Here is a 7,585-nt window from a genome sequence, read left to right as displayed (position 1 = left end):
CCCCCGATCTTCCTCCTCCTTTCAATCCTGACCACCAGCGGACGCACAAATCACCAATAGATTCTTTATGCATATTACTTGCCTTTTGGGAGATTTTTTAGTAGTTAGCATTCATAAACATACTGCGATGATTTATGCGGGGTTTGAAATTCCTGTGTGTGTGTGTGTGTGTGTGTGTGTGTGTGTGTGTGTGTGTGTGTGTGTGTGTGTGTGTGTGTGTTTACGTATAACAAACAATGTGTCTATCATAAAATAATAAGGTGTTCCCACAAAACCAGTCAGCACATTCACCATCCCCATCACCACCTGCCTTTACACATGCTGCACACACCACATGGCAGACCACGTCCACACAAAGTCTGCAGCACTCTGCACCCACTCACTCCACCACACACCACCCCCGCAATGCCCACACACCGCCACACGCCACCAGTAACCAAGCTCTTCCCTCCACAGTCGTGCCGTCGTGCCTGGTGCTCCTGGACACTGGATGGAGTCCTGTCCACGGCGGGGTGTTGAGGTCACTGATCGAGGGTGACCCGCTGACCCTGCAGTGCACCGCATCGGGGGGTGAGTACTTACTGGGTGTACTAAGTGTGTGTTGGGTGTTAGGTGTGTATTGGGTGTAGGGTCAGCGTTGGCTGCTGTACCTAATATTGCATCACATCTGAGGGTCAGTACAGCTGACAGTTTCTCCTCCAGGACGAGCAAAGTAAGCTTGGCGTCCTCCTAAGTCCTGCATAGTAACACTTTATCTTCGCCTTCTGCTCCCCTTTATCTCTAACGCGTCCTTCTCCTTTCACTTTTCTTCCTCCTCTTCCTTCTCCTTTTTTTCTCCTTCTATATTCTGTCCTCAACTTTATCTGATTTTTTCCTTTCCCATTAATTGACTTTTTTTTTTTATATTCCTTCTTCTTCTTAGTCGTCTCCTGCATCCATTCTTTTTCTCCTTTTTCTTCTTATTTTCTTTATTCTCTTAATGTTTCTTGTTTCACTGGCACCCTCTCCCATCCTGTCCTTCCTTTGTGTCTGGCTCCCTCACTGCCGCGTCTTCATTCCTTAAAGAAAGACGAACGAAAGGATAATGACTCAATTGCTCTCTCTCTCTCTCTCTCTCTCTCTCTCTCTCTCTCTCTCTCTCTCTCTCTCTCTCTCTCTCTCTCTCACTCCTACTGAATCAAGCGAAAATCTATTTCCCGCTATGTGTGATCAGCCAGGAGTTCCAACATAATTTTACGCTTCATAAAACACTAAATCAACGGTAAACCCGAACAAACCTACAAATATCAATACACAAAGCAATAATACTTACTGATCTATATTTCCTGTCAATTTCAACAGAGTTACTCGGCGTGAGTTAGAGTTTTATCATAATATTGACGAATCGCATAAGTTTGCCAGCCCTGAGTTCCCGCCCCCTCCCCCTCCCCTCCCCGACCAGAGGTACAGAGTAAGTTGTGAAGTCCCGCGGTGGCGATTATCGTAATATTTCCCATCCATCCGTGCGTCAGGAGGGCTGCGGGTCGTGTGGTGAGTACTGGAGGGCGTGGGGGAGGCGAGGCTGTAAAACAGTAATAAGGGAACACTGGATAAAAGGAGAAAATAGAGACAAGATAAGGTGTTTCCTGTCTGCTGGTCTCCATACTGATTTCTCCCGTGGTCATCTTTACTCTCTCTCTCTCTCTCTCTCTCTCTCTCTCTCTCTCTCCTCTCTCTCTCTCTCTCTCTCTCTCTCTCTATTTTAATATCTCCTCCTCCTCCTCATCCTCCTCCTCGTCTTCTTCTTCTTCTTCTTCTTCTTCTTCTTCTTCTTCTTCTTCTTCTTCTTCTTCTTCTTCTTCTTCTTCTTCTTCTTCTATCGTATTCACTTTTGTTATACTATTCGTATTTAACAATTTAACATTTCAACCATGTACTGTAGAAAACGGAAGACTGGGAATATTGGTGACGTATTAACAAGGTAACTACCGAATTAGCTGTTAGGTGGTTGTTGGAGGCAGTTAATACTGTTGTTACGCTCTTGCTACCCTCTTGTTCCCCGGAGCGTTACATTGACAAGATTACGTAGAGTTTTTGGTGTTATGTGGTTGGAAAGTCTTTGGTTGGGAAGGTAGTTAGGGTTTAATTGGTTTAAGCTTGTCAGGTGAGGTAGTTATACGTATCCGGTCAGTCCTCTCAGGAGAAACACTGCGAGTGAGAGTTGCTGCTGTGTTACTTGTCTGTTTCAGGTAGATTTAGGTCTGTTTTTGTATTAACCCTTTGACTGCCACTCGGTGCTCCTCTCCTTAATTACCAGTCACGTTCTGGACTTGTCCTCCAGCCACATTCAATCTTGGAACTGAAAAGAAATTGCAAAATGTATTTTTCATCGCTAAGTTTCCTATAGATGCTTATAAAGAGTTGACACATTGCTTCTGTTGCAGTGAAAGGGTTGATCTGAGGGGAACGCGTGATCAGTGGAGGGGTGGGGTAAAAACTAATCATTCGCAACAAGTACAACAATTCAAAACAGACGCAAAACTACAAGGAAAAAAAAGTCTCGTCCAGAATAGAGAGAAAGAGTGAAGTGAAAAGTGAATATTTACCATAGATGCACGCATGCTTGTGACGGTGTGTGTGTGTGTGTGTGATTCAGATTCAGATTCAGATTCAGATTTATTTACATGCTCAGACTTTGTGATACAAAGTATGGAGCACAGCTCCTGCAATTATTTCAGATACAAACAAACACTAACAACTTATATAAATCAACTTTCTGTTACCTAAAAAAAATTATAGGTAGCTTTTAAAAAAAGAGAAATGTTAGACAAAATATATTGACTTTTACTTTGCATTAATTGGATAAACTTATTCACTGTTGGGTTATTTCTATAATAATTTGGTATATATTTGTTTCTGAGCTCCACGATGTTATCATTAGGGCATGACAATAAAATATGATATTCATCTCCGACAACATTACATCTACATAAAGTACATAATCTTTCTTCCCTATCTATACTATCATATCTTCCTTTCACAACAGGTAGTCTATTGTTATTTGTTCTTATTTTAATCAAAGGCATTCTGATACTCTTTTTAAGTTTCAATAGGTAATCTTCTCTGCAATACAAGTCTTTATACATTCTATAACTCTTACAAAGTCCCTTTGTTGAAATATTTCTAAACCATGATGTTATCCAATGATCTTTAAATTTGTTTTCAACTGCTTTCCTTAACCATTCTGGATTATTAGTTTGTTGATCCATCCAAATACCTGACATACCACAATTGTTAAGAATATTTCTTATATGGCAAATCCAAGGTGATGAATACATGCCTGTGGAGTCTAAATGTAACAAACTTTTATACATAATCATGCTTAACTTAGTAGTTTTCCCTGTTATTAACCTTGACCAGTAGCCAATCATTCTAGTATTGATAACAATATCAATAGGATATTCCCCTAACTCCCCATATACAATATCAGTGCTTGTATATTTATGTACATGTAATACATGTTTTAAAAATGTCATGTGCAACTGCTTGATTTCTCTAATAATACAGTATCCCCAAATTTCACAAGCATAGGTCATAATTGGCATTACAATGGTGTTAAACAATTCAAGTTGCAGATCAACTGGTAGATCATGTTTGCGGCATTTTCCAATTAGTGAATACATAGCTCTTGTTGCTCTTTTCTTAAGGTCCAATTGACCATTTCTAAACCTACCATTATAATTGAATAAGACACCAAGATATTTGTATTCACCAATTGTATCTATAATTTCATCACTAAATACAAAATGAAAATTGTCATAATTAAGTCTTCCTCTGCTGAATACAACAATTTTTGTCTTATTTTTGTTTACCTCTAATTTCCATTTGTCACAATATAACTCCAATGCATTAAGAATATTCCTCATTTCCTCTTCCGAATTAGCTAGAACTACTGTGTCATCAGCATACATCATTATCAATAAATTCAATTGTAAATCAAGGTAGTTATCATCAAATAGTAAGTAATTACATCTGTTTTCTATTAAAGACTTTTCAATGTCATTTACATAAAGGGCAAATAATAATGGAGAAAGATTTTCACCTTGTCTTACTCCTCTATTACAAATAAAAGTGTCTGACTTGTTTCCATTAAACTTAACACATGATTTAATGTTCAAATACATATTTCTAATAACATTAAGGACTTTACCACCAATATTTTCCTTTACCATCTTATACCAGAGCCCCTCCCTCCAAACTGTGTCAAATGCCTTTCTATAATCAATAAAAAGGCAAAATAATTGTTTCTTCTTCCATAAAAACAGATCAATGATGTTCTTTAATAAAAATATGTGATCAAGAGTACTATAACCTTGCCTAAATCCAGCTTGATTTTCTTTTATAATATTATGACTATCAGAATAAGAAGTTAACCTGTCATTTAGCACAGATGTGAATACCTTACCTAAGCAACTTAACAAAGTTATACCCCTATAATTGTGTGGGTCATCAACATCACCTTTATTCTTATACAATGGGACAATAACCCCTATCAACCATTCTTTAGGTAAATATCCTGTATTCAAAATCCTATTAAAAAAATTTAACATACAAATTAAGCATATTTTTTGTACTTTTAATATATTCATTAACAATATCATCATATCCAGGTGCCTTGTCATTCTTTAGTTTTCTAATAGCTTTCAACACTTCATGTTCTGTAATGGGCTCATTCAGTGTTTCCTCTTCCCCAGATTCAATTGTAGCACTTTCTAGTTCACTTAAATGCTTATCACTTTCACTAATTTCCTCTGATAGATTCTTAAAGTGTTGATGAAAATCTGCAAGTGTAAGTGTAGTTTTGCTTTTATTTCCATCATTTTCCTTTAATATTTTCCAATATGTTTTTGGATCTTTATTTCTGTTTGCTTTTAACTTAATCAACATATTTTCTTTTTCCTTATTGTGTACTCTTTTCAGTTCAGCTTTGTACTTCTTGCTTTTTTCTATCATATCTTTCTTATTATCCTCACTCCTCCTCAGATTATATTTATGTCTAGCTTTATGGTATGCTTTCCTTGTATACCAACAAATATTATCATATCCAGATAAACTTGCATTATTACTTTGCTTAACATAATTTTTCTTCTTCTTTGGTGGAAAAACCTTTACAGCTGCTCCTAATAAAATATTCTTTATTCTAGTACTTACATCTTCAATGTCCATAGAATCCATCTGCTCTATTAACTCTTTTACCTGATTTTCATCAATTTCTGCTATATAATCCTCTTCCTTAGATGCTCTCCACTTACTTGGTTGATTATAGTTACTCACAGGTGCTATATTGGCATTGTTAATAATTGCATACTCAATATTTACTTTAAGCTGTACATGAATACCACAATGAATATCTGAATACAATGGGTCATAGTCTAGCACTCTAAATTCATTTACATCTTTTAACAATGTTGGTGAACCTATAACATAATCCACAAGAGTGCCATGTGTAGTTGTGGGTCTCCCAACTCTGAGATCTCTATCTACTCTACCATTGAAAATACATACCTTATTATTACAACATATTGTCACCAAATTTCTCCCATAAGAATTCCTATCCTGTGTTACATCTTGGTTATACCTTGTTCCATCCACTCCCATTGCTTTAAGTATGTTTTGTACCTCAAATAGATCACCATTACCATCATCATCAACATCATCATCATCATCATCATCATCATCATCATCATCATCATGAAGTACATCTGGCAAAACATAATCCAACAGAGTTCCAGTATGTGAGTTAAAATCTCCACATAATAAATGTGAGTAATCATCACTTGTATAATCCAAAAGAAAATTATCAATTTCTTCAAAGTATTCCACACTTGCATATCTAGAATTAACTGGGGGAATGTATACCACACTGATAATCAAATCCTTATCTAACCTTAAACTTCTTTTATCTATTAAAATAGATATGAAAGCCTTACCCTCAGTCTTAATAGTCTTCCACTTCAGCTTAATATCCCTTTTAATAGCAAGCACTAAACCCCCTGATTTATATCTACTGAGTTCATGTCTGTTTTTGAATACTATATCAAATCCAAGGTTTTTCATACTGGGAACAATATTTATCATATCGACATCATCACATTTTGTTTCACTTATACATAATACATCATACATAACACACAAGTCCTTGAATTCCGTTGTGGTTAACTTTCCTTTCAATCCATTGACATTTAGTGTTAGTAAAGAGAGTTTTGAAATATTATTAAGATTAGTAATAAATTTAGTATGGGAGACAGTTGTTTGAATTTTAGCTTTTGTCTGTGCTCCATATTTGTCCTATGCGTTGTTACTTAGGGTCTTATTAATCATGTTGTCAAGTTTCAGCCTTTTCCAATCAGGCTGTAATATACCTGTTTTGAACAAATCATCTGGTGTATGAATTTCAACTGGCCTGTTTTTATCTGTGAGCCACACAAGTATTTTACCATCCCTAGTGGTAACACTTTTCACATTTGGCTGCTCCTTGACAATCTTGAACATTGCAACTCGCATGGGTGTAAGATCTTCATTCACGAATACTTTCCTCTGTTTCTTTTTAAGTTCAGCTCTTTTCTTCAGCATTTCATTTCTTTTCTTCCTATGGCAGAACCTTACAATTACCGGTCTGCTTCTATTAGATGCTTGAGGTTTCCCGAGTCGGTGAGCAACAGAGATGTTGTCAGATACAAGAGTCACCCCCATATCTGCTGCCAGTTCAATGACCTTGGCTTCGACTACATCCTCTGTTTCTTCATTTTCTTCTTCCAAGCCGTAGATGCATAGATTATCCTTTCGTTGGTATTGTTCAAGCTTATCTGTCTCATATCTATTTAGTAGAGCCTGTTTTTGTGAGGTATCAAACATTTTTGCTAACTCACTAGCCACTTCCTTGAAAGCTGTAGTCACGGCCGAGGATACGGACACTGCTATGATCTTAGCAAGCTCGGGAACAAGCTTTTCTGTTATTTCCTTAGTTAGTTTACTAGCTTCTCTGGTTTCTCTACCTTTGACATCCACAGTTATGTCTTTTATCCCCTCCTCCACCTTCTCCTTCACTAATTCTTCTATGTTAGGCAAGGAAAGAGATGCCATGGTAGTGAAACACTGAACAACAATGTTTACCTCTGTGGTTTGACAGCTCTGTCGTCTGCTAAAGCCAGCTGATACCAGTCATTTACTTTGCTTTCTTCATGTGAACACCTTCTCTCTTGCTATGTTCGCCTCTCTTTGATTGTGTAAGTCTCCAACAACTCCAGCAGTAGTCGGGAGATGTATAGAATCCCACTTCATCAAGTTATAGTTGATAGAATGCAGGAGCAGTGGTGGTGCAGTGACTTAGTCTGTGTTGGTGGTGGGTGTGTCTGTGTGTGTGTGTGTGTGTGTGTGTGTGTACGTACGTACGTGCGTACGTGTATGTACGTATGACATTCTCTCTCTCTCTCTCTCTCTCTCTCTCTCTCTCTCTCTCTCTCTCTCTCTCTCTCTCTCTCTCTCTCTCTCTCTCTCTCTCTCTCTCTCTCTCTCCCCCTTGGCTCCTTCGCTGGTGTGTGTGTGT

General features: G+C 37.5%; 1 long non-coding RNA gene across 1 annotated transcript in view; it reads left to right on the top strand.

Moving 5' to 3' along the window:
• Nucleotides 1-1,436: 1,436 nt before the first annotated feature.
• LOC135094371 (uncharacterized) overlaps nucleotides 1,437-7,585 on the top strand; it is a 69,691-nt gene continuing 63,542 nt past the window's right edge. Inside the window, exon 1 of the long non-coding RNA XR_010263771.1 lies at nucleotides 1,437-1,530. This is a non-coding gene — a long non-coding RNA (uncharacterized LOC135094371). The remainder of the gene's footprint in view (nucleotides 1,531-7,585) is intronic.

Source organism: Scylla paramamosain, chromosome 45 (genome assembly GCF_035594125.1).
Source record: "Scylla paramamosain isolate STU-SP2022 chromosome 45, ASM3559412v1, whole genome shotgun sequence".
In the NCBI taxonomy this organism is placed as follows: Eukaryota; Metazoa; Arthropoda; class Malacostraca; order Decapoda; family Portunidae; genus Scylla; species Scylla paramamosain.
Note: the sequence above shows the minus strand (reverse complement) of the source record. Positions and strands in the feature narration are given on the sequence as shown.